The sequence below is a fragment of the Pinus tabuliformis genome, chromosome 9 (genome assembly GCF_031772625.1).
Source record: "Pinus tabuliformis cultivar Carrire ecotype Pingquan chromosome 9, CPIR1, whole genome shotgun sequence".
Lineage (NCBI taxonomy): Eukaryota > Viridiplantae > Streptophyta > Pinopsida > Pinales > Pinaceae > Pinus > Pinus tabuliformis.
The window spans coordinates 1,470,305,394-1,470,332,440 of NC_142307.1; positions in this window are offsets into that span (position 1 = coordinate 1,470,305,394).

Sequence of the window (27,047 nt, forward strand, 5' to 3'; positions counted from 1 at the left end):
AATCATTCTTTTCCCTGGAATGTTTTTTTTTTACATGTATTGAGGATGCTGGCATAATATGTAATTGTTGACACCTACTCTTTGGGATTAGGAAATTCATGTAAATAATGTAAATAGGAAAATAAGAAAAAATTGGAAGATGAATCCCAATAGTCTCTTTATCCTTGTATTTATTATTGATTTCTCTTAATGAAATGCACATTTGTGGAGTTACCCAATGCCTGGCCTTCCATGGTATCTGATGCTTTTCTGACCTCAACTTTTCCATCAAGTATGTGAATGGAGTGTCCTTTCTAGCGGATGTGAACGAAAGATAGAAAGTTTCTCCTCAACTTTGGGTGGTAGATAACATCATGTAGAATAAATTATGGAACACTGGGTAGTTTGATCCTGATGGTGCCAAGACCTAATGGCTTGAGTTTTGACTTGTCTAGAAATTAGACTGCTCCATCAACATTGTCAATGAATTTTTAAAATAAATATCTTCTAAAATTCATGTGGAAAGTTGCTCCTGAATCAAGCAACCAAGCATCATTCCACGAAGGAAGTGAAGATAAGTCTTCAATTACTCCAGTGCTGCAATGTGCCACAACATAATGAGCAAATTAAGGTGCTTTACCTTTCCATTTATCTGATGATTTTCCTTTCTCTTCATCCCTTTCCTTTATAATCATATCCCATGAGAGGTTACATGTGGAAGAATCATGTCTGTTTCTATTACACCATATGCAATCAAGATTGGGTCTTTCTCCTTGAAAATGTCTACCCCCTGCCTCTAAAATTCTTCCTTCCTCATCCTCTTTGACTACCTCTTCCTCTAGAAGAATATTCTTGCCAAATTTTTTCTCTCTTTCAACAAACTTGCACACAAGAGAGTAAAAATAAATCTCATAAATATTTCCACTAGCTTGTAATGACTCAAGATTATGGGAATAAGTGGGATATAATGCCTTGCCAAAATATATGAGAGAAACATCCATTTTGACATCAATTGCTTCTATGTCATGCCTAATGGATCTTATTTCAGAGGCTAAGGCAATAGGATCATCATCCTTCAATTCTACATTAAACAGTTTTATCATCAATTGAACAATTTCTAGCTCAGAGTGTAAGTCATATAATTATCTCAGATTTTTTAAAGCACCAAAAGCATTTTTAAATGACATAATACAATGAATCACCTCTTCATTGACTAATTCTACAATCGAGGTATAAGCCTTACTGTTCTTGTTCTCCAACATGGAAAGATCCTTGTCAGAAGTGGTCTTCTGAGGAGGATTGCCTCCTTATCCATCACAAACTCCTTTCCACAACTCAATAAAATTTAAGGTATTCTTTATCTTCCTAGAAGCCTCATGGTAGTTCTATTTTCTAGTGAGAACTACACCCACTTTGGAGAGGAGTGAATGCATCATCAAAAAAGACTATCTTCTTTCGATAAAATAGTTACAACCTTTCTTGATATATTCTATTTAAGTAAAACATTTCACTCTTCACTGTGCATATAAATAGTCACACCACCTTATAATATATCACTTCTCACATAATATATGATATGTGATATATATCTTCACTCCATTCATATACTTTATGGTCTTCAAAAAAAAGACACAACCCATTTTCAAATACTTTATGGTCCACCAAATATGCTATATATGTCAGGCATTCACCACAACATAGTTCACAGTGTACAAAACACATTTAACGCAAACCATTAAACACATATACTAGGTACAATATATCCACAACATAGAACACCTCATACATACCATTCAATAAAGTTTAACACACCTCCAACAACCAGAGATTAATGCACAAAGGAGTACATATTCTTCAAAGAAGGAGCACATAGTCTCACAATCAACACAACTTGATTTCAACCAATGTTTCAATGCAACAGTTAACTCATGTTATTTGTCTCAAGAGATTCAACCAATAAATGTGAGGAATACACATTCCATGTGCAATATAACAAAAAACTAGCACATTCACCAACAAACATAGGAAAAAGTATTCAGGACAGAATATATTGGCAAAAAAATATGAGTTACAAGATAGATGGAAACTAAAAATGGGGGCTGGCTTTGATACCATGTTTTAATTTTATACCATATAGCCTTTAAAAAAGGATTTAATGCACATATAATAATTCAACAAATGAATTATATCTTCCATCCCACACTATATACCACACAAACCCTTTTTTAAAAACTGATCGAACACTAATTTAACAAATGAATTGTATATACCATCCACAATATATACCATATGACCCCTTTTAAAAGTCTCAACGAACACATATAAAATGACCTTGAAAACAACAAAACCCTTCAAAACAGTTCAATGCCCAATGCAAACATTGATATGAAACATCCAATCAATATGCCTCTTCAATGCAATGCTTCATTCGCAAGTGAAAAATGCACATACTAGTCAAACATACTAACTTTCTCCTCCAAATGGTCAAATTTCCAAGCCAAGTTTCGATGGAGTTTAACTCAATTTGCAATGCCTCAATGCTCACAGTCTTACAGAAAATTCCAACGCTTGTAGAACAACAATGTAAAAATAATTCGACAAATTCAGTTAAGAAGGAGACGCCAACGAACACTCCATTCACATATTTGATGGCAAGGTTGAGGTCATAAATGCATCAAACCACTCTCTTGTCATGAATGGGATAGGAGAAGAAATACTTCTGAAGCTGCAATGGGCCTCTGCTCATGGACAAAAAATTGCATAGAGCTCATAGTATGATGAAGGTATAATTCCATCGAGTCTTTTATGGCATGCTAGATTTGGAAATTTGAACTATGAAAACCTTCGTTTGTTTAAGAAAAGAGGTGTTACTTGTTGGGAAAAATACTAAGAGGGGGGGGGTGAATCATTATTTTAAAAACTCACAATAATAATTTTCTTTTCTAAAATATATACGCGACTTGATTGAACCTAACTAGCGTATATACGTGACTGTTATAAAAGAAACTAGCGTATGCTCAGTAAACATGTAAAACAATTAATTCCTTATATGTTGAACTTGAACCAAAATTTAAGAGATTTATCAAGTAGTAAACAGGTGTAGTAAGAACAGAATAAAGTATCACACATTAGTAACACACTTGAACACCAAAATTTAAGGCAGAAACCTAATGTGGGAGAAAACCACTGCTGCTATCATCTCATTATTCAAAACTTATTAATATCAAAAAATTATTACACTCTTGTACTAGTGCAGAATCATACTAGTACGCAGGCACCCACCTGCTGAAGGCTACAAACTTCACTCATGCTCCAACTCCTACTGGAAGGGAGCTCCAACCCCCTGGTCTGATTACTAGCTAGTACGGGTAAGTAGCTTCGACTTCCTCACTAAAGGATCCAACCCTTAGCAACATCCATGGACCACATTTCATAAATTTTCACAGTGGATCCAATATCAACTGTAACTCATCACTATAATACAATCAAAATCTCTAACACAGCTGGATCAACCAATCACTGAAACCCAATCAACCGACACTTAATCAAAACTCAACCAATCAATTGGAGCAACCAAATCAATGTCACCAGTACATAGAACTGAAATCAGAATACTACATCAACACATAGAATCAACTGCAACCCTATTCATTCAAATTCCAAAATGTATACACTACTTCACTTAAGGCAACCCACGTGTATACGCACTTTTATGTAGAGAAACCCATGTATAGAATCTTAATATATTGAAAACTGAAAACTTGTAATTATGAATCAGACATAGAGTTGAGAAGAGATATTTTGAAATATTCTGTTAGCTTACAGAACCCTCATACAGTCAGCAACATCAACAATATTTTCAACCAATCAACATGTAAACAATTTGAACTTCATCATTCAATCAGTTCTACTTCAGGCATTATCACTCAACCCAGATCATCATGAGGACATCATTAACAAACATCAGAGAAAAAACAACACTGATTAGGTTGATCAATCACTTATGAATAGAAACCCCTTACTTTATATACATAACTTTGAAGAAGCGAACTCGCGTGTATACGCGCTTTTCCTGAGACCAACCGACGTATAGATCTACAAATTTTGACCTAAAATTGAGCAGCTCTTCAGAACTTCAGAAAGACCGAGATCATAACGTTCAAACATAAAACACATGCGTCAGTACTTAGATCTAGTCAATCCATGAGAAAATCATACAATGAAAAGTCATTTTAGGTCTCATGATCTTGATCCATCATTGTATTCATCGGTGCAAAATTATTTCAGATCTATGTGACAATTATGGCCCTTACAATGAAAATATACTTCATATTGAAGTATTCATCAAAACCTCTTTCACTTGCACACTTAGTACTTTGATCTTCACCCGTTGATATAGTTTAGCCCTTATCCAATACCACGGGTCAAAACTACACTACTGCCGGTGGTAATCTTTGACGTGATCAATATCCATTGTCGCACTCTTTACTATGTGCCAATACCATGGTAAAGACCCCTGGTATTTATAATACCATGTTGCAAAAACCATACACTACTTTTTTTCACCAAACTCGCATGTATACGCGACTTAGCCTTGACTAACCCGCATATATATTTTCAAATATTCGCTTGTATCAAACTTCTGATTTTGATCTGTAAACCTTTGACCCATGATTCTGGTATTCCATTCCATCATTCTGTCAGCTCTAAACTGACCTGTGGATTCATCTAGTTACCATATACTTCTTATATTACAAGTGAGTTGCCATCAAGGACAACACATGCATCATAATGCCAACATTACTGGTTTTCCAATTATTCTTAGGAAACTTAAGCAATGTGATGCCTGTATCTTAGGACATCACAAAAAATAATATTTTCATGATTCTCATTCTAGAGCACATAGAAAGCTTGAACTCGTTCATTCTTATTTGTGTGGACCAATGCCTATTCCTTCTACAAATGGTAATAAATACATGATGACATTTATTGATGAGTGCACCAGAATGTGTTGGGTATATGTTATGGAACCAGCTCACAAAAAGATAGAAAAGATAGACCAATGACTTAGAAATAAGCGTCTTCAAGGGGGCAACCTCCTTTACATTACACAAATGAACAATTCTTAGATGATACAAATGACAAGACCTCCTTTCTATAAATAGAAGTCTAAGGGGTCATAATATAATCAGAGCTGATATAACAATAATAATGCAAGGGCACAATAATAACAATAGTGGGCTTCTATGGGGCACAATAATAACAATATGGGGACTACATGGGTACAAAAACATAATAAGGGGGTTGTACTAATAACAATAAGGGGTTACACTAGTAGTATAGGGACCTAACATGCCCCTCTCCTTCAAAAAGTGTTGTCCTCAACGCTTGAGTATTTCTTGATGCTTCTGTATAAATTCTTGTCCTCCCATGTGGAATCTTCAGCGGGTAAGTTCTTCCACTTCATGAGGTACTCTAAAATTGATCTATTTCGTAGCTATTGATTTCTTGGTTCTGTGACTTCCTTACATTCCAATATGACTTTTCCTTCCTTGTAAAGTTCTTGCAATATTGTTTGCAATGGGATCTTCTACAACTTTAAATGAGTTCCCACTCCTTTGGGCATATGGATATCTGTAAGGCCTGATGTTTAGAGGAACACTTCCTAGAATGAAATGAATATCATGATCATGATCACGAATAGGTGGGAGGCCTTTGGGAGTCTCAAATACCTTGGAATGATTGTCCAAAATGTTTTGGAGATCTAGAGAAATACATGATTTCGATGTGGGATCCTCTAGTGAACATAATTGTGTAATTACGCCCCATTGTTCTTTATTTAGAAGCTTTCTCATGCTGTTAGAGTTGATTATCTTTCCTGGTTTCCCTTCAATACCCCTCAATTCAACTTCCTTTCCTTCCTAAAAAAATTTCAAGAAAAGTTCTTGAAAATTAAAAGCTATCATACCTAAAGATTGTAGCCGTTGGACTCCTAGTAAAACATCAACACCGCCCATTGGAATGGAAAGCATTGGGCTATTCAATACATATTCTCCCATGGATAGCTTAACATTATGGCACTTTCCAGAGAAATTTATGGTTCCTCCACTTGCAACCATCAGTTGACACTATGGTGCGGGATATAGGAAGCAATTCAATTCCTTGGCTATCTTACAATGAATAGCATTATGGGTACTGCCCAAATCAATCAACACTATTACCTTTTTCTTCTTGATATGTCCTTCTATCTTGATAGCTTGAGGAGTGGTAATTTCTTCCAATGCATTACAAGATATGGTCAGATTCATTTCTTGATGTTTGATGTGATCTTTCACTTCTTGAACATTTTTCTTCTTGATATGTCCTTCTATATTGATATTTTGAGGAATGTTAATTCCTGCCAATGCATTACAAGATATGTTCAGATTCATTTCTTCTTTCTCGATGTGATCTTTCACTTCTTGAACCTTTTTCTTCTTGATACGTCCTTCTATCTTGAGAGTTTGAGGAGTGGTAATTCTTTCCAATGCTTTACAAGATATGGTCGGATTCATTTCTTCTTTCTCTGGGGTGGGTTCTTGGTGTATATCCTCTTATTTTGATGTTTTTTGATCCTTTTCTTCCTCCTTTTCATAATCTATGTAAAATAATTTCTTCTCAGCACACTTATGACCTTTAGTGTATTTGCTATCACAATTGTAACAAAGCCCTTTTTCTCTTTTTTTCTTCCAATTGTTGTGGTGTAAACCTTGTAGGTTGTGGAAGGCTAGGAGAAAAAACAATTCCATAATTATAGTCATGAGTGGTGGGATTCCTTGTTTCCATAATTTCGCTTTCAAATTTTCTTGCCAACATGAATGCCTTCTCCAATGAATCAGGTTCCCAAAGATGAACCTCGTGTTGAATGTTATCCTTTAAAGTCCCCATGAAGACATCAACCATTTTCTTCTCTGGAATATCATTTACCCTTATATTCAATTTTTGGAAGTCCTCAATGTGCTTTGCCATTGAAACCTTTTGTTTGAAATTTATCAATTGGATAAATAAGGTGTTTCTCTTTGTATCGTCATAATGTGCTATCATTTCCTTCGTGAAAATTGACCACGTGACAAGTGGTTTACGAGAACAAATCCCTTTATACCATAAAAATTGATTCGGTTCTAAATAATTAGATGCAATACGTACCTTTTGTAATAGTGGTACACTATGTAAATCAAAATATTTCTCCATCTGTAGTATCCAATTTACCGGATCCTTGCCATCAAACTTCCTCATCTCACTTTTTCTTGATTTTAGGAGCTCGATATTGAAATGATTGTAAATCTGTAATTTCAAATCTCCAAGTTCTGGAATTGTGTTCTTTAGTAGCCCTATGAGTTCTCTTTCTAACCCCGCAAGTCTGATCAATATTGGATTCTACAAGGAAGAGTTATGTCAAATCTCCCACGATAACCCGATAATAGATTGGTTCAGTAGAGCGAACTTGTATGAAGTGCCACATGTCACAGTTTCAACCTTATGACCTAAAACCAATAAAGAGAATACTACAGTCCATCCTCTTTCTGTAACTTCTTATGAAATTTCAATCTGATGCTCAGACAGAAAGTTATGATGATTTTCCCTAGGTCACCTGTTTAGGATGTAATTCGGGAGCCTGCAGAAATGCTAAATGTCTTGCAATATATCTCCAAAAATATAGCAAGAAAAGATCATAATTCGAGTCCAAGCTTCACCAAAATTTCAGCTCAAATGGGTTTTAATTTCAGAGCATGAACCTTCGCAGAAAAACAATTATAATGAAAATTCCACAATGACCTGTTTGAGATGGAATTCTGGAGTTTTCAAAAACCCTAACTTCCTGAGATCATATCTCCGAAAATATAGAGAGAGAAGATCTGAAATTTTTACTCGAGGTTTAGTGTGATTTCTTATCAAATGGGTTTTTATTTTCACTTTTGAAACATTGTAGAAAACGAGTTATAGCGAAAAAACCACAATGACCGGTTTGGAGCAGTGAAACCCTAGAATCCAAAGCTCTGATACCAAATGTTATGGAACCAGCTCACAAAACGATAGAAAAGATAGATCAATGCCTTAGAAATAAGCCTCTTCGAGGGGGCAACCTCCTTTACATTACACAAATGAACAATTCTTAGATGATTCAAATGACAAGACCTCCTTTCTATATATAGGAGTCTAAGGGGTCATAATATAATCAGAGCCGACATAACAATAATAATGTAAGTGCACAATAATAAAAATAGTGGGCTTCTATGGGGCACAATAATAGCAATATGCAGACTAAATGGGCACAAAAATATAATAAGGGGGTTGTACTAATAACAATAAGGGGTTACACTAGTAGTATAGGGACCTAACAGTATATTTATTGAACAACAAATATGAAGATTTTGAAACATTCTATAATTTTCATGCATGGATTGAAAATGATACACAATCTCATATTGGCTCTATTTGAAGCGATAATGGAAAAAAAATATACTTCAAATGAATTTAAAAACTATCTTTTCTAACATGGGATCAACCATCAAACAACCGTGCCTTATAATCCTCAACATAATGATGTCGCTGAAAGAAGGAACAAGATAGTCTTAAATTTGGTACATTCAATGATGTTTAAAAAAATGTAAAGCTGATGTTTTAGGTCGATGCAGTTTTATGTGATGTGTATATAAAGAATAGGTGTCCATTCATACCCTAAAAACAAATACTCCCTATGAAATGTGGTATGGTCACACTCCTTGAGTGATGCATCTTGAGGTTTTTAGTTCCACCTATTATGCCTTGATACCTAAGGAACAAAGAAACAAACTCAGTGAAAGGAGTAAAAAATGTATCTTATTGGCGTACTCAAATACCTCCAAAGCATACTGCATCTATGGTGAAGTAAATAAGAAGTTCATAATATCTAGTGATGTGATCTTTCTTGAATCTTCCAATACTGACAATGTTTTTTAGCGGCAATTTGATTTCTTAGACAAATTTAGGCATGCAATGTTTTTTCAAGGATTCGATAATGATATTCCAAATATTGAAGGGGGAATCCCTATACTAGATCAATCTGCAAAATCTCCTTCAGAAGCACTCTCTCCCCCTCCTGAAGCTCCAACCACTAATCAAGAAGACACTTTGAGTGATGTGATTGAGAGAATTTGGAGGCTAAATCTTGATTCAGCCCCGTCCCAGTTAACTGAGCAGCCTGGACCATCTCAGAAAGGTCCTCCAAAATGGTAAGAACAAAGATACTTGAAAGTGTTCATCCTAATGAGGTTAGAAAGATAGGGACAAGAGGATTTTCTAGATAGAATGGAGGTGATGTAGACAATTATAATTCACCTGTTGATATGGATGTTTCTTATGATTGTGAACTAAATTTGTCTAAAAATTTCAAACCAAATTTCTTCAAAGAATTTGATTCTTTGATAACGAAAGGCATGTAGAAAATTTGATGGTAGGATAACCCGATAATGAAATATAAATCAAAGTGGAATATTATAACCTACTTCTCCTATCAATTTGTGGAAGCTTAAAGATCAAGCTGAACAATATAACCAGAAAAAGAAGAATCAATGGCACAATACACATGAAAATACTTTGGGGAAATCCTCAGCTAAAAAACCCACAATATTGTATTATCATACATGGTGGAAATACATAGGAATTATACAAAGCCTTAGCTCTCACAGCTAGCCAACTCTCAGTACAATCCTCACAGATTCTCACAGGCAATCTTGGCTTCTCTCCAACCTTCCTCTCTACCCTCCAAGATCCAATTTCCTTGCGTTATTCCTTGTGGATGATTCTCTTGTTACGAAGTGGATGATCTTCTTTCAAAACAATGCAATCCTCAAGGATAAATCCTTGACTGCCTGCATGAGTTTTCTCCAAGAGAAAACACATGCAACTAATAGTACACTGTCCTTGAACATTAATCTCAACCAGGTCTTTCTGAGAATAGATATGCATGATTTTCTGATGAGGGAATCTTCAGTTAACTGGAGTAGCACTAGTTGAGTGCATGCATGCATCAACTGACTGTTAACTCTCGATTAGTTCCTCAAACAGTTTGGAACTAATTTAACTGGAATTAACTCAGTAAACTGAGTTAACTGATTACAACTCAAATATAACTCAATCTTATCTCCTTAATTTAAGGGATAACTCTTGCATGACTTCAGAAAGACTTCTAACTTGAATTTCTCCAACTAATTAATTTAAAAATAAATTAATTAATTATTTCCAAGTAGTTATTAAGACTAAATTCGATTTTAATTCACAATTTATTTCAAGGACAAATTAAATTGGAATATTCTTGTTGCCATTTTTCAACACTCCCTCTCAACAAGAAAGGGATTATCTACCACCCCGATCCTGTCTCTATGGAACTCGAATTTACTCTTTGACAATGCCTTTGTCAAAATGTCAGCATCTTTCTCCTTCATCGAAATATACTGCAACAACATGATCCTCCTCGCTACACAGTCTCTGAGATGATGATACCGGATGTCAATGTGCTTGGACCTATCATGAAATATTGGATTCTCAGAGAGTTTGATACAACTATGATTATCACAATAGATCATAGTTGGATCCATCCTCTGATCAAACAAACCAACTAGGATTCTCCGCATCCAGATGGCCTCACATTTGCCTGACTTGCAACCATGTATTCTGCCTCTGCCGAGCTGAGTGAAACGGACCTCTATTTCCTGCTATACCAAGAAATTATTGCTGACCCAAGGTTGAAAATCCCTGTTGATGTGCTCTTCCAATTTGATGGACTCCCTGCCCAATTTGCATCAGTGAAGCCTTGTAGCTTCACTCCCTCTATCCGTTTGTACCATAATCCATACTACGATGTGCCTATGAGGTATCTCAATACATTCTTTACCACCTTCGAAAACATCTTGGTAGGTTGAACCATCGCTTGACTCAGCTGGTTCATCGCATAACACAAATCTAGTTGTGTGTTCACTAAGTACATCAATGAACCCACAAGATGGCTGTACATAGTAGCCTATACCTCTTCTCTTGAAGTAGCAGCCTATGTCCTCCTGTTACCTGCTAGAGGATTCAACATGGGCTTGCACTTCTCCATGTAGAATCTCCTAAGTATCTCGTTGGCATACTTGCCTTGAGACACAAACAACTCCCCATCCTTATGCAACACTTCCATGCCAAGGAAGTAATGCATGAGACCCATGTCTTTCATCTCGAGTTATCTTGCAAGGTCCTCCTTGCAAGACATGATCAATTGATCATCACCAGTCAATATGAGATCATCAACATAAAGTACGATGATCAACAACTTACCTTTCACCACGATGTGGTACAGGTTCGCATTTCTTCACTCTTTGTGAAGCCCAACCCGATGAAGTAGTTGCTTATCCTGGTGTAGCAAACATGAGGTGCTTGCTTTAGCTCGTACAATGCTCTCTTGAGTCGGCACACATGCGACTCATGATTGAAGGTCTCAAAACTTTCCGGCTACCCTATGTACACCTCTTCCTTAATCTGGTCATTGAGGAATGCAGTCTTCACATCCATCTGATGGATCTTCCAACCCATCTGTGTTGATAGTGCCAACATAGATCTTATAGATGAGTACCTTGTGATAGGAGCAAAAGTCTCATCATAGTTAATCCCCTCAACCTGTGAAAAGCCATGGGAAAAAAATCTTGCCTTATGCTTCTCCACACTACCATCAGCAACTTGCTTTACCTTGTAAAGCCAATGTGAAATCACAACTGACTTGTTCTCCGGTCTCGGAACCACGTCCCAAACACTGTTACGAACTATGGAGTCATACTCCTCCACCATGCATTAACCAAAATCTGCTGCTGCACTGCTTCCTCAAAGGAAGATGGCTCAGTATCAACACATTCCCCAACAAGGGCCATGTATCTAGTGTACCTCTCAGGTGACCTCCTCTATTTGCACTGAGAAGATGGTGCTCCCACATTGTCTTTTGCATCCTCCAACAATATGTCAGCTTCTCTTGTGCGCTTCTGTCCATCTCTGGAAGACTCTGCTTGAGTGGATGTCTCCACTCCTAGAACCTCTACATGCGACTACTTCGCATTAGTCAAAGGCTCCTCCTCCTTAGGAACCAACAGTTCCTCCACAACATGTAGTTGGAGGTCCCTCTCAAGGGAAACTCGAATGGCCTTCTGCTCATCAAACTTGAGATCTCTGCGAACCACTATCCTCTGACTGATAGGCAAGTACACCCGATAGTTGTGAGGTGTATCAGTGTACCCCACAAATATCCCCAACTCTGCTGTCGGCTCAAGCTTCTTCCATGCATCCTTTGTCACATGACAATATACTAATGAGCCAAAGATCCTGAAGTGACCCACATCTGGTCTCTTACTGGAGAAAGCTTCCTCTGGCGTCTTCATCCCAAGTATGCAATGTGGGCTTTTATTCTGCAAATAGACCGCTATGTTGCATGCCTCAGCCCACAAGTGAAGTGGTAGGCCTTGGTCATGCAGCATTACCCATGCTGCCCCTACAATAGTTCTATTCTTCCTCTCGGCCACCCCATTCTACTGTGGGTTATGAGGTGCTGTCAACTCTCGTTTAATTCCTTCCACTGCACAGAAGTCCTTAAACTTTTGAGAGACATATTCTCCATCGTTGTCGCTTCTCAAGGCCTTGATCTTCTTCCCTGACTCTTTCTCGACCAAAGCTTTAAACTCAAAAAACTTTGTGAAGGTTTGTTCCTTCTTCTACATGAAATAAATCCAACATTTATGAGAATAATCATCAATGAAAATCACATAATACCTTTTCTTCGCTGTGGATGCCGTCGAGAATGGTCCACACAAATCAGTATGAACTTGCTCTAAGATAGCCTTTGCTCGACTGTCTCGATCATGAAAGGAAGACTTGGTGTACTTTCCCAAGGTACAACCTTTGCATGTGTCAACTTGCTCAAGTTTACCTTTGGGAAGTCCTATAGATATCTATTGCATTATCTTCAAAGCCCCATGATGCAAATGGCCCAATCACCCGTGCCACAACTCACCAATGTCTTGGCTTTGCACCAATTATGCTTTCGTACTCAATGCTGCACAATCATCTACCTCTAGTTTATAGAGATTCTTCACCCGAATCCCTATCCTCTTGTTCTAACCCATGGCTATGTGTCTTCAAAATGCCTTTCCTTTACTGGAGACAACATCATAGCCTTTATCCTCCAACATCGCGACCGATACCAAGTTCTTCTTCAGTCCAGGCACATACATCACATCTGTCAAGGTGAGAGGAGCTCCATGCTCCCTCTGAAAGGCAACCGTTCCCACTCCTGAAACACTATACCTTCCATCGTCACCCATCTCTATGCGCATCTTGAGGTCTTTCTCCTCCAAGGCATTGAATAAATGTTTATCACTAGTCATGTGGAATGAGGCTCCACTGTCAAGATACTAGACACAACCCATCATCGATGACACCATGCATGCGATGAGGGTAACGTCTATTTCGAACTGAGAGGCTAATGCCTCACCTTCCGATCCTTTCAAGGATCCCTTCTTGGACTTCTTCGATGGGCAGTTAGTCACATAATGGCCCATCTTGTGAAAATTAAAGCATCTTACTTTAGACATGTCACCCTTCTTCCCTCCATGAGAAGAATTCGATTTGACATGGGAAGCCTTCCCCTTCCCTTTCCTTGCCTTACTTGCTAAGGCCAGATTTTCTTCATCATCATTCTTGGATGAAGAACCATCTTGTGTGCTCCTCTTGATCTCCTCCTGCGTAAGATCTGATCATAGTCGTTCCCAATCTAGTAGTTTCTCCCTTCCATTCATAGAGTCTTGCTAGCTATTCCAACTCTTTGGAAGGCAAAGGAGATAGAGGCTCACCATATCATCATTGGCAATAGTTATTCCCACATTGCCAAGCTCATCTTTGCAGGTGGTGAGCTTGTTCAGACTTGTGGAAATAGTATTTCCCTTCTCCATCTTGATTCTTCGAAGCTTATCCTTGAGTGCCAATTTCCTCTGGTCACTACTGTTCGGGTAGAGGTCCTTCAATGTCTTCCACATTGAAAATGACGTATCCTTCCCATGGATACTCGAGAAAATATGGTCTCAAACTCCCTCAAAGATGATCCGTCTCACCTTCGCCACACACTTCTTCCACTCAGCCAACTCTTGTACATTAGTTGAAGCTGGCTTTGGGAATTCTTGATCAATGAATTCCTTCAAGCCATTGTCTTCTAATACAGCCTCCATTCTATCTTTCCATGCTGTGTAATTAGAGATACCTTCCAAGGCATACTCGAGTCTCAAGCCATAAAATGCCATTGGCCAACCTTGAAGTATGATATGAATTCGATTTTCACCTGCAACCACGAACTTCAAACTTCGAATTCTCTTCTTAGTATACTATTCACAACTTCGATACCATGTGGAGATTTCTACAAATCCACCTTTGATACCATGTAGAAAATCTGATGGTAGGTTAACCCGATAATGAATATAAATCAAAGCATAATACTATAACCTACTTCTACTATCAATTTGCGGAAGCTTAAAGATCGAGCTGAAAAATATAAACAGAAGAAGAAGAATCAATGGCACAATACACATGAAAATACTTTGGGGAAAGCCTCAGCTAAAAACCCCACACTATTGTATTATCATACATGGTGGAAATACATAGGAATTATACAAAACCTCAGCTAGCTAGCTCTTAGTATAATCCTCACAGATGCACATAGGCAATCTTGGCTTCTCTCCTGCCTTCCTCTCTACCCTCCAAGCTCCTATTTCCTTGTGCTGTTCCTTGTGGATGATTCTCCTGTTACCAAGTGGATGATCTTCTTTCAAAACTACGCAATCCTCAAGTATAAATCTTTGACTGCATGCATGAGTTTTCTCCATGAGAAAACACATGAAACTGATCGTACATTGTCCTTGACATTAATATCAATTGGGTCTTTCTTAGAATAAACATGCATGAATTTCTGATGAGGGAATCTTCAGTTAACTGGAGTAGCACTAGTTGAGTGCATGCATGCATCAACTGACTGTTAACTCTCTATTAGTTCCTCAAACAGTTTGGAACTAATTTAACCAGACTTAACTTAGTAAACTAAGTTAACTAATTACAACTCAATTACAACTCAATCTTATCTCCTTAATTTAAGGGATAACGCTTGCATGACTTTAGAAGGACTTTTAACTTGAATTTCTCCAACTAATTAATTTAAAAATAAATTAATTAATTATTTCCAAGTAGTTGTTAAGACTAAATTCGATTTTAATTCACAATTTAATTCAAGGAAAAATTAAATTGGAATATTCTTGTTGCCATATTTCAACATGGCACTTGAAAGCCTGTTGATCCTATTGGAAACCAATCCAATAGGCTACAAGTGGGTCTTCAAGAAAAAGTATAAAGAAGATGGCTCACTTGACAAGAATAAAGCTAGGATCGTGAAAAAGGTTTTGCACAAAAGGAAGGGGTTGATTATGAGGAGAGTTTTTCCACCACAACAAAATGAGTTACCATACAAACAATATTTTCCTTGGAAGCTCAAAACAATTGGAAAGTCCATCAAATGGATGTAAAAACTACTTTCTTGAATGGAGATTTGTAAGAGAATGTTTTTATGTCCCAACCAGAAGGATTTTCTATGAAGGGTCAAGAACAAAAAGTATGCAAGCTTGCCAAATCCTTGTATGGCCTCAAATAAGCACCACGAGCCTCGTATGATAAATTTAATGGGCATATTCTGAAACTCAATTTCAAACACTATGATCTTGATGATGAAACTTTGTTTGTCAAGAAATTTGATAAAACAATTGTATATCTTGTGGTGTATGTAGATAATCTTCTAATGATAGGGAACAATGAGAATTACATTGCACCCATAAAGAAAGAACTGAGTAAATGTTTTGAAATGAAAAATTTGGGCTATGTTCACTACTATCTTGGTATTGAAGTAACCAAAAATATGAAGTTTATATTCCTCTCTTAGAAGAAATACATTGTATATCTGTTGAATTTTTTTGGCGTGGCTGAGTGAAATCCTTTGACCACTCCAATGGAACAAAATTTAAAGCTCACATCCACTGAAGGAAAAGAATTTTAGGATGCAACAAAGTATAGAAAACTCATTGGAAGTCTCAACTATCTAACTACTACCAAACCAAACATTTCATTTGCTATTGGAATCATCTCCAGGTTTATGAAAAAGTCTTGTGAGGGTAATTTGTCTATTGAAAAAAGAGTGCTAAAGTACTTGAAGGGAACTCAAGACTTTTGACTCAAGTATACAAAAGCAAGAAAAATTTTATGAACCCCCAAAATTTGTGTGTATAATAAATGGGCGAATCCCCATGATACATAGTAAAAATGGAAGGTGATTTTATAAATAATATAATATGTATATATAATGTCTTTGGTGAATCTCTCACCAGATTATATTATCTTGTAAAATCATGGCGAATCTTTCATTGAATTATAAAATCTTGTAAGATCTTGACAAATCTTTCACTAAATAATAAAACATTGTGAAGTCTTGGCGATTTTTTTGTTAAAGTATGAAACCATATATGATAATAGGAAAACATATTCATTAAACTGTAATATACTAACTTACATGTTTGGAAAAAAGAAACATAATTTTCTCTTCTGACAAACAATGTTACAAGCTTCAGTGGGCCTGTTTGTCAAGGTTCTTACTGTACACTCTTTCATATCCCTATATTAGTTTTGATAATATTCCACCACAAAGTTCTTGTATGTGTTTATATTGACTGCCACTTCTATCAAGATAGGATAGATTAATATTTTCTCTACCACTTTTGTCAAGTTATGAGAGATTAATGTTTGCACAAATCATGGCATAAAAACACCTATTGAGTTTAAATATTTTGTTTACTAACAAGACATAGAGACTTCCTATTGCTGAGAAATTTAGATCACAGAACTCCAATGTTGCATATAGCATGTGCATATGTAAAGAAAATGTTCTAACAAAATATGAATGCTTTTCTAGAAAACAGTAGGACATTTCAAAATTCATACAACTACAAAGAAAGGCCGAGTCAAAAGCTCCATTCTCGACGATATAGTGCAACCGTGAAATTTTGAATGTATGAAATGCATCTACTACACAACCTGTGGCTCAAAATCAGTGTAACCCAAAGAACCAAAATCCATGGGTGGCATCAAATAAGCTGCTATTAATTCTGACACAAAAGAAACTATAAGATTAATTCTTTAGAGATTCTTCATAAAGCCAGGAGGTTAGCTTTCTCCAATTTCTATTTTATACTAGTTGATGTCTACCATCCCATCAAGTTTCTTTTTGAATTATGAATTCTCAACATCCAAGACAATGGGAAAAATCCTTGCTGTAGTTCGGTTTGTCTACATTACTGAGAAAAATACATTACTAAAATCCATCACACATAAAAAATCGCTACAAATAAATTTTAGACACAAAATGGCTTCTAAGTATTGCAATCTATCTGAAAATTCTAACAAACCTTAGTCATAACATGCATATCGAACTCTTGTGTTCAATCCAATGCTTTCATAAAATATTTGGCTATTTGAGAGCACACAGTTTCGCTACTTGCCTACCATTTCCTTGTTTATTAACGACCATCAGGTTGGGTCCATAACAACTACCTTCATGTATACTATGGTGTCTGAAGTTGACTCTTGATTTTTGTATATGGAAGTTTGAAACTTAAATTGTATATGAAATATATATTATGCTTAGGGCTACATGTTACCCCTGTTTTTGTATAAAAAAGTGGAGGAGGATATCTGAATATTAATTTCATTTCCAGAAATAGTCTTTTGAGTTCCTAAAGTAATTGAGGGATGTGTTAAATGTCTTCTTCCTCTCTCTTTGATTGGAAATAAGTGTTGGTATTATAAGGCCTTGTACTTTATTTTTTGGACTAATATATTTTTGTGTTCACTAGAAATCAAATTTGAATACTTTTCTTGTAGTTTTGTAGTGGATAGGTTAGGAATAAATCCTTTTTATTCAAGGAAAACATCGTAGGGAAACTGAAGGGATGCTTCCCCACATTCATGGATGACACTCCCAATAAAACCATCCACACAAACTAGTGCACCTAATCCAATTGGATTCAAACTAGGTGTCTAATGGCATGGAACTAGCTAATGACCAAAAACATTGGCAACAATTGGTTGAATTAACCCCTTGGGTTATGTTAGAATTAAATATAACAACTAACTACAAAAAAATATGGAATTTTCCATTTTTATTGCTTTATCAATATTTTCTAGAGTTCACTCTGATTTATTTTTATGAGATATATTTCATCTTAATAGAAGATACAACTGATACAAATAATGTATACTTATTACTGTCTTGTATCTCTCCAATGCAAAAATATTCTTTATTTATCTTATCGGTCTAGTAGACACCGGTTCCACAAATGGCTCCAAAATTTGATGCAGGAAAAGGATAATTACAAAAACAAATATTGAAGTTCATAAATTTTCATGGAATCAATTCTTTCATGAAAACTTGAATCTGGAAAATATGTACTTCCATTGAGCTTAGGATTTCATATTTATTACTCTCTATAAGATGATTATTGGTAAGGTCCATACCAAGATGGGAAAAAAATGGATTACACATCAACATACAAGTTAAAGCAAAGATGTCCATTATCACCCATACTCTTTCAGATTTATATTGACAAGTTATAAGATCTCATTTCAAAGTGATACAGGTGGTTTCCTTCTCTATGGGATTTCCATCAGAAGTTTTCTGCGTGGATGACATTGTCCTTTTATCACACATAATCACAGGAATACAAAATCATCTAGAAACTTTGAGCTCATTTTATGATAGTTATGGCTTTTAGGTTAACCTTGCAAAATTAAATATTCTGGGTTTCAACATGTCCGAGAAGGATGCATTTAATACTACCCTCACCTATAAATAAGAAGAGTTATAAATGGTGACATCCTACACTTACACTAGATTAGTATCCTTTGGCCCATCCTTTAGTTTAATCCTAACAACAAAATCAAGGTGGAGTAGAGGATACGAAGGGTTAGAAACACTATAGAAACAATGTTTCTAGATCGACTTCCAAGATATTTGGGCTTAGATCTTCCTCTTCCATACCTTAGTGACACCTCTCTTTTACAATTATGAATCTTGGAACCTATGCCTAAGTGAAACAAGATAGAAGTTGAAACTACTGGAGAGAGTACTCATTACTATGCTCTCAGAGTATATTCATGCAAGGAAAAATATATCACACTTTTGGCCCCTCTGTACTTCCATGATTTTCCATGTTATGAACATTTTTCATAGGATTTGTTGCATGGCAGACTCCCACTCAAGCCAAAATAGATATCCTTGTGACTATCCAGTTCTCTATACAATTTTCTAGCGAAAGTATCATAAATAGTTGGCATGCTAGATCTTCCTCTTTCCTCCAATACCTGAATATTGATATCGAATTTCTTAGGGCTAAATTTTTTGTTTATAATACAATGCAATATATGTATTTCCCTATTACTTCATGAAATTCTTCACCTTTAACCATAGGCTCTAAGAGATGGATATTTCAACATTGTTAACTCTAGGTTCACAACCTGTTATTTTTACCTTCTAAATGATTTTGGCCACAAGAATCATTATGAGTAGATCTACAAAACTTATTAGGTAGGTGGACATTAGAAAGCTCATCACATACTTCTTTTCATCCTTGGATGATAGGAGATATTAGGGTTAATGAAAATTTTGGCCTAGGGCTCCCTCCTTGGTGCCCTATAAACCCTTTCCTAGTTTGATATTTTGGGTTTCTTGGGGTTTTATTCTCCCTCTCTTTTGGCAGTCTTCATATAATAATTTTTTTTTCTTTTATTCTTAACATTCACCAAATAAATTTGTATTTCCAATGACAACTTCAGAAATCCAATGCAATAGGCAAATGGACATTTTCACATTCAAAACTTGAATTTACAATGAACAGTTTAGGCGGACAAAACCTGATGATAAAGACCAAAAACACTGCTGGATGCATATACAAAATGCCAACTCATATGAACAACCCTCTATCTCTAGTTTGTGATACATGCTACCCAGAAAATGCATGTATGGGTTCACCTTTGATATCAACTTTGTGGTTCCAAGTAGAGTTGTTCCTAGAGCTAGTACGTTGCCCAAAATGTGTCTCCAAAAATGATGAGTGCACAAGAGAATTATTCTAGTGATTAAAACCAGGGCATTATGAGGTTCAATAAAAAAAATCCTTATTCAAGTGGGAAAAAAACCTTTTTGAGTATTTTATTTATCAAGAAAAAATTTGGTCTAGTTTTGCAACCACATATCTCTTTGCAAAGAATATTAGAATTAATTAACCAGAACGCTCTTGCCATCCATTAAAATATCTTATAGATTTAAAAAAAGGAGTTTCTATCCCCTTCAAGTGCCTATAAATTTGCACATCTTAAACAAATATAAAATTGCACGTGAGAATGAAAGCATTTCTTTGTTAGAAAACGAACAATAAAGAAATGCAACTAAAAGCACGCAAGGACTAAAACTTCAAATATCCTAATCCAAGGGTGTCTATATTATCTCCAATTCACAAAAAAGACAAAAAGAAAAAGGATAACTTACAAATTTCGTAATCAAGCATTATAGAAAGATAATAATCTAAAGTTCTCTAGCTTATTATAATATAACAAACATTAGATGATGATAAAAACTTAATACTCTAGTTTGTTGCAACCAAATTCCACCAATACATATCTAGCAAATTCGAGAAATGAGAAGCGAAGCTAAATATATTGTTAGAGATTCTATTGAGCCTAGATGGATGGTATTCTTCAATGTTTGTAGGTTTTATTATTCCGCTATCATGGAATATTGGTGGCTTTCATCTTGGGATTGGAGAAGAGACCATTCAACCTATTTCTTCTTTGGTTTTTTTTCCTTTCTTCATCTGAATTGGTATTTGTTTATCCTTGTGGCACTAGGTTTGTGTTATGGGACAAAGCAAAATCTAATTCCCTTAGGTATCATAAAAAATTTGAAATGTGGATTTAAAAGATGTGATTTTATGGACCTTATAACAAGCTTCCTTAATGGTATAAACACCAAAACCACCTAATTAAGAAAATAATTTTTTTTCATAGCTAGGAATATGATTCACAAATACAAATTCATTTCATTGATAGAAATCTAGATGAGGGATAAAACTCAACAAACAAAGAAGCTCCACATATGAATGATGGTGATATTTTAGAAAAAAAAGGAGATTTCAAGAGGACCTTGGTGATCATCTTCCAAATCCTAATATATTTCATGTGTTGTTTAGCTTTCTTGTATTAAGTGTCCCAAAAATTTTGGATTGGTTTACAATCACAAATTAAGCCAGGAGATAAGACAATAATTTGGAAAGTTAATCTTCCCATCATATACTCCACTTCTAAGAAAAGGGAAGTTACAATACAATTTCTTCCTTTTATTATTTGAGGAATTCATCCCATCAAACACTGCACTTAGAACGATATTCTAATGGACAGTGTTGAGAAAGTTATCTTATACCACTATTAAAACAAGAATATAATATCTATAGATGTCCTAGACAAGTCAAAATTTTTAATAATCTAGAAACATAAGAAATAGATCAAAACACGTTTTGTCTACAATTAAATCACTCACAGTGCTCTTATTGAAATTTGAATACAAATGTAATATGGTGTAGTGCACATTGTACATTTATTTTTCCCTTCCCAATATAAAATCTCAACTCATATAACACTTAAAAATAACCTTGATCTCTTAGGCATACATCCGAGTGTGAGTGTTTTTGTTTACACATATATGCCCATGTCTATATACAAGAAATTCTCCATATGATACACATCCATATACAAAATATAGTACAACGATACATTTCTTTCAATTCACTTAGTAGAGAAAGGAGTTGTAAGATCTTAACAAAGCTTGCAATAGGTCTATAGGTTATTTACATTAGCTTAATTTTTTATTCTTTGTGTTCAAACTACTCAAACAATTCTCTTGAATGGGGTTTAAAGAAGTCTACCAAGGAATCATACAAATTTTTTTTTTCTTGTACACTCAAAATAATATCAGGTTGAGTGTAGGAGTCCAAATACACCAACACTGGCTTACTATTCAACTGGGTGAGCATGTGGTTTACATCCACAAAATCTCCCAAAGCATATTTCCCTCCATTTTCCATCCACAAAGGAATTTGTTGGTTGCTAAATTTTCCTACTTTTTACTCGCCTTTTTATCCCTTTCCTGTACCTATTTCATGTCCTTGATGGGTCAATTTGTATTCTAAAAAACAAAGGTATACCTATTATCATGTCTTTGTGAATTATTAATCGATGAAGCATAGTCATAGGGGGTTATTGCCTAAAGTGAATTGCTAACTTAAGTTTTCTTACAGATACAAAGGAATGATGATCAAGACCATGATTCAATGTATGGTTACTATCGAGCTGGCAACACTATCTTTGGGTATCAGCTGCAATTGTGGTTCAACTTATTGACCTACAAAATTTCTATCTTTGTATTCTGTTGAACTTTGAAAATCATTGTGTATTTGTAGGCAGAAAGGTACCGTGATCTTAGGAATTACTAGTTGCTAATTGAAATGTATAAGTAAGGTTACAGGGCTAGGAAAGCCACAACTAGAAGATCTATGAGAATTCTGAGCTTGTAACAATAGATCTTTGTAATTTCATTTTAATAATGCAATTTATGATCTTCTAAGCATTCTACAGTTACTCTAATTGCTGTTACAATTATTACTTGCTACTACACATTGTTATGTTTATGATTGGATGTTCAATACTAGGTAGGGAAAGTGTGGCCTGCATATACCTTGCATGATAGCCTTGAAATAACCAGTCGAGCCTCTATTGACAATTAATTTGGAAAAGGGTGAATTGTATGATTCATATCTGAACACAACCATTTTGGTGCCATTGCCGATGAGGCTATTGAAGGCGTGAAAGTACGACCAGTATTGACCATAGGACAACTCTCTTGTCCCGGGGACGAAAGTTTCTTTTTACCTTGCTCCAGGTTTTGAGCATTAGATTGTTTTGTTTCTTTCAAAGGAACCACTCTCTCGTCTTAGGAAGGAAAGTTTTTTTTTCACCCTATTTTAGGTCCCGAGCTTAGATTTTATGATTGGTTTGTTTTTCCTTATTTTTCTTTCTTTTTAGGGTCCACTCTCTTGTCTTGGGGAGGGAAGTTTTCACCCTACATCAGGTCCTGGGATTTAGATTTGCTTGAGTGTTTTCCTTTTACTTTCTAATTGGATGAACAAAGATACGAATAAAGGGGCAAAGGAAGACCCCCAAAAAGAGGAAGGATAGATCTAGGTAGAATTACCTAAACCAAGAAATAATTTCAAAATCTGAGTGAGGGGCATTGTCGCGAGCTGCTGCTAGGGTGAGATCTGATACGAGATCTAGAGGGCAGTTAGTTTGACAAGAAAAACCTCTCCCAATAAGAAAAACAAAATTCAGGGAAGAAGAAGTAGCAAGCAGAGGATCAGAGGAACTAAACATTGTGAGTTCAAAAGAAGAAGAAGACTTGAGGGAATTCACTGCACCATTTTATCAAGGAAGTGTTGTTAAACATACTCAACCACACATTATAAAAAAACCAGAACCTATTGAGATTCCAAGTGAATAGTGGAAGATATTCATGGATTCTACAACTTCTTTGATCGAGTTCCCAATTGGAGATATCATTGGTGATGCACCTATGAAGCATATTCCTTTGACAACATTACCTAACTTCCATGGTCGTTCTTCTAAAGATCCAGACACATTCCTTTTTGAATTTGACGTTGTTTGTCGGGGGTATGACTATATTTTTGATGCTCAGAAATTGAAGATATTCCTTGCCACTTTGAAGGGAACAAATTTGAGATGGTTCATGGGCTTAGGGGGAAATCTATTACCTCATGGGATGATATGAAGATGATTTTCCTTGAAAAATATCAAGAGTACTGCAAATCCTGAGATCTTAAGGAAGAAATATTTAAGATTATGCAGAAAGAGGATGAGAACATGGAGGATTTTGTGGAACATTTCAAATACAGTTTGCAGAGATCATGCCATAGTGATTTGGATAAGGTCATATTGAAGATAATCTTTCTCCGGGCATTAAGGGAGGAATATTTGGCACTCTTGAACGTAGTAGGAAATGGAGATATATCAAATAATAATTTACCATTTGCAAATTGTGCATCAAGTGTTCACATGGAGCTCTGAGGTATAGGACAGGGATCTGAACCCTCAAGACCTCCAGCAGTGGAGTTATGAAAGTAAAAATTGGAAACTTGCTAGAAAATTTGAGGACCAATATCTTGAGCATATTATCTTCACTGCTGGATGTTTTATAGGAGAAATACAAGTAGATGGAAGTGGAGAATGCTATGGCCATTTTTTTCCCTCAATGTAGGAAGAAGCACCCACTGAAAAAATGTCCACTTAATACTGTCGAGAGCTATGCGATATGTGAGCAAAGTCATTGCACTAGCACGTATCCATCTTTTGCTAGGCTGAAGGAAAATTTTCAGGGAGCAAATGAATAGGTAGATCAAATGTACTTCATGGGACCAAGGAAACCACGGAAACCATGGAAACCATGACCACATAACATGAATCAAGGTATACCTCAAGACCCCTCTCAGTATTTTAATAATTTGAATTTTGGGCCTCAGTCTGTACCTTTTTCACTTTCATGTCCATAGTACTATCAATATCCAATGCCCTGGAAACCATGGTTCCCTCAATCTGGTCCAACCCCTTCATGGTATTAGAATTGGTGTGGAACTCCTCCTCCTTCAAGACACTTCTCCCAAACTATGCCACAATAACAGTTACAACTACCTTCTAATCCCTCCACTAGTAATCCTCCTCTTCGTCCACAACTGCCTGTTCAATCCAACCCAAATCCAAACAATAAGGGGACTCAACAGGTTGAGACACTAAACCTTCTTTTATACATTATTTCCTTCGCAGAATGTATCTAATTAAATCTCTAGTCTAGTCTGGTGGTAAATATTTAGACTTCACCAATGATTGTTGAACATATTGATCATGAAGTCTCATAACCAGAACCTAGGAATTCTGCTAGAACAACTAGGGATGAGTCAACACAAACTCCTATGGAAAAACAACCCCCTTCTCAAACAATTGTTACTCGAGGATGTCAGACTGGTCCACCATATCCTGAGAGACTATCCTTGAGCAAACAAAATCCTCATCCTGAATTTGACTTTTTAGGGGAATTGCAAAATTTATTTGTCAAAATCCTGTTACTTCAGGCTATGAGGGATGTACCAATTTATGCCAAAACGATCAAAGAATATTTCTCTAAGAAACCTAGAAGGAAACCAAAGGATACACTCACTATTCACGTTATGGGAAAATTATCAGACATAATGTTGGGGAAGCCTACACCTGTTAAATATGGGGATCCAATGAACCCAATTCTTACAGTACAAATTAATGGGATTGATATCCCAAATGTGTTGGTAGACTTGGGGGCCACAATTAATGTCATAACTTCTGCAACTGTGATTACCTTGGGCTTGTGAAAACTTAAACCAACTCCCATTGTCCTAGAATTGGCAGATCAGTCTACTGTAAGACCGATAGGGAAGTTGGAATATATAACCATTTCAGTAGACTCATGGAAGTACCCTATTGATCTTTTGGTATTACATACCTAATCCCCAGCCAGTGGGAATCCTTTGATTTTAGGAAGACCGTGTCTTGCGACTGCGGATGCTTACATTGGGTGTCGATCATGAAATATGGTAATATCCAACTGGGAAGTCACAAAGAATCTTATCCTTTATCCCCCTGTAGAACCAAGTTCATTAGATAAACCAAGATTTACCTTAATACAAAAATCTCTACCTACGAAGGGGCTTGAACTTGAAAATGAAGAAATTAGACCAATTATTACCATTGGTGAGGCCCTCTATTTTAAGGATGAAATGGAGGATGATTTTATTAGTACCTTTATCAGTAGTCCCAACTTCGTTTCTGATTCCACCCGCCAACTATTAGAATCTGTTATGAGTTTCAATGTTCAGGAAGCCATTGAACTAGAGACTAAAGTTGAAAACGTTCTTGTAATTGTACCCTGTAACAATGTTCCTGTAGAAATTGAACTAGGGAAAACGCTAGACGTTAATCCTTACCTTTCACCTTCCTAGTCTGAACGGTTGCTGAAAGTCCTTCGGGAATTAAAGAAGCCTTTGCCTGGGAATATATAGACATGAAAGGAATATATGATGACTTATGTACCCATCACATATACATTAAAGATGAGTGTCAACCTATTAGGCAACCACAAAGAAGAATGAATCCTTCCTTAAAGAACATTGTCAAAGATGAACTACAAAAGCTATTAGATGTGGGATTTATTTACCCAATATCAGACAATCAATGGGTGTCCCCACTAGTCATTGTTCTGAAGAATAATGTAAAGTGATGGATTTGTGTTGATTACAGAGAATTAAATAAATCAACTCAAAAAGGTCGTTTTCCCTTACCCTTTATTGACTAGGTCCTTGATACATTAGCTGGAAATAAGTTCTTCTCCTTTCTGGATGGATTTAGTGGATACAACTAGATCCAAATAGCTCTTGAAGATCAAGATAAAACTACCTAACATGCCCTTGGGTAACCTTTTCATACCGAGTGCCCCCATTCGATATATGTAATGCACTCTCTACCTTTCAATGGGAAATATTAGGAATTGTTTCTAATCTAGTTAATGATAGTGTTGAAATCTACATGGATGACTTCATCCCATATGGGGATTAATTTGAAGAAGGTATGGACAAATTAGAGAAAGTACTTAAAATATGTAAGAAAACACATGTTTCTCTTAGTACAGTGAAATGCCACATGATGATGGAGGAAGTAATAGTTTTGGGACACCTGCTTTCAGTTGCAGGAATTTGGGTTGATCCTGCCAAGTTAGAGGTAATATTAAATTTTACTACACC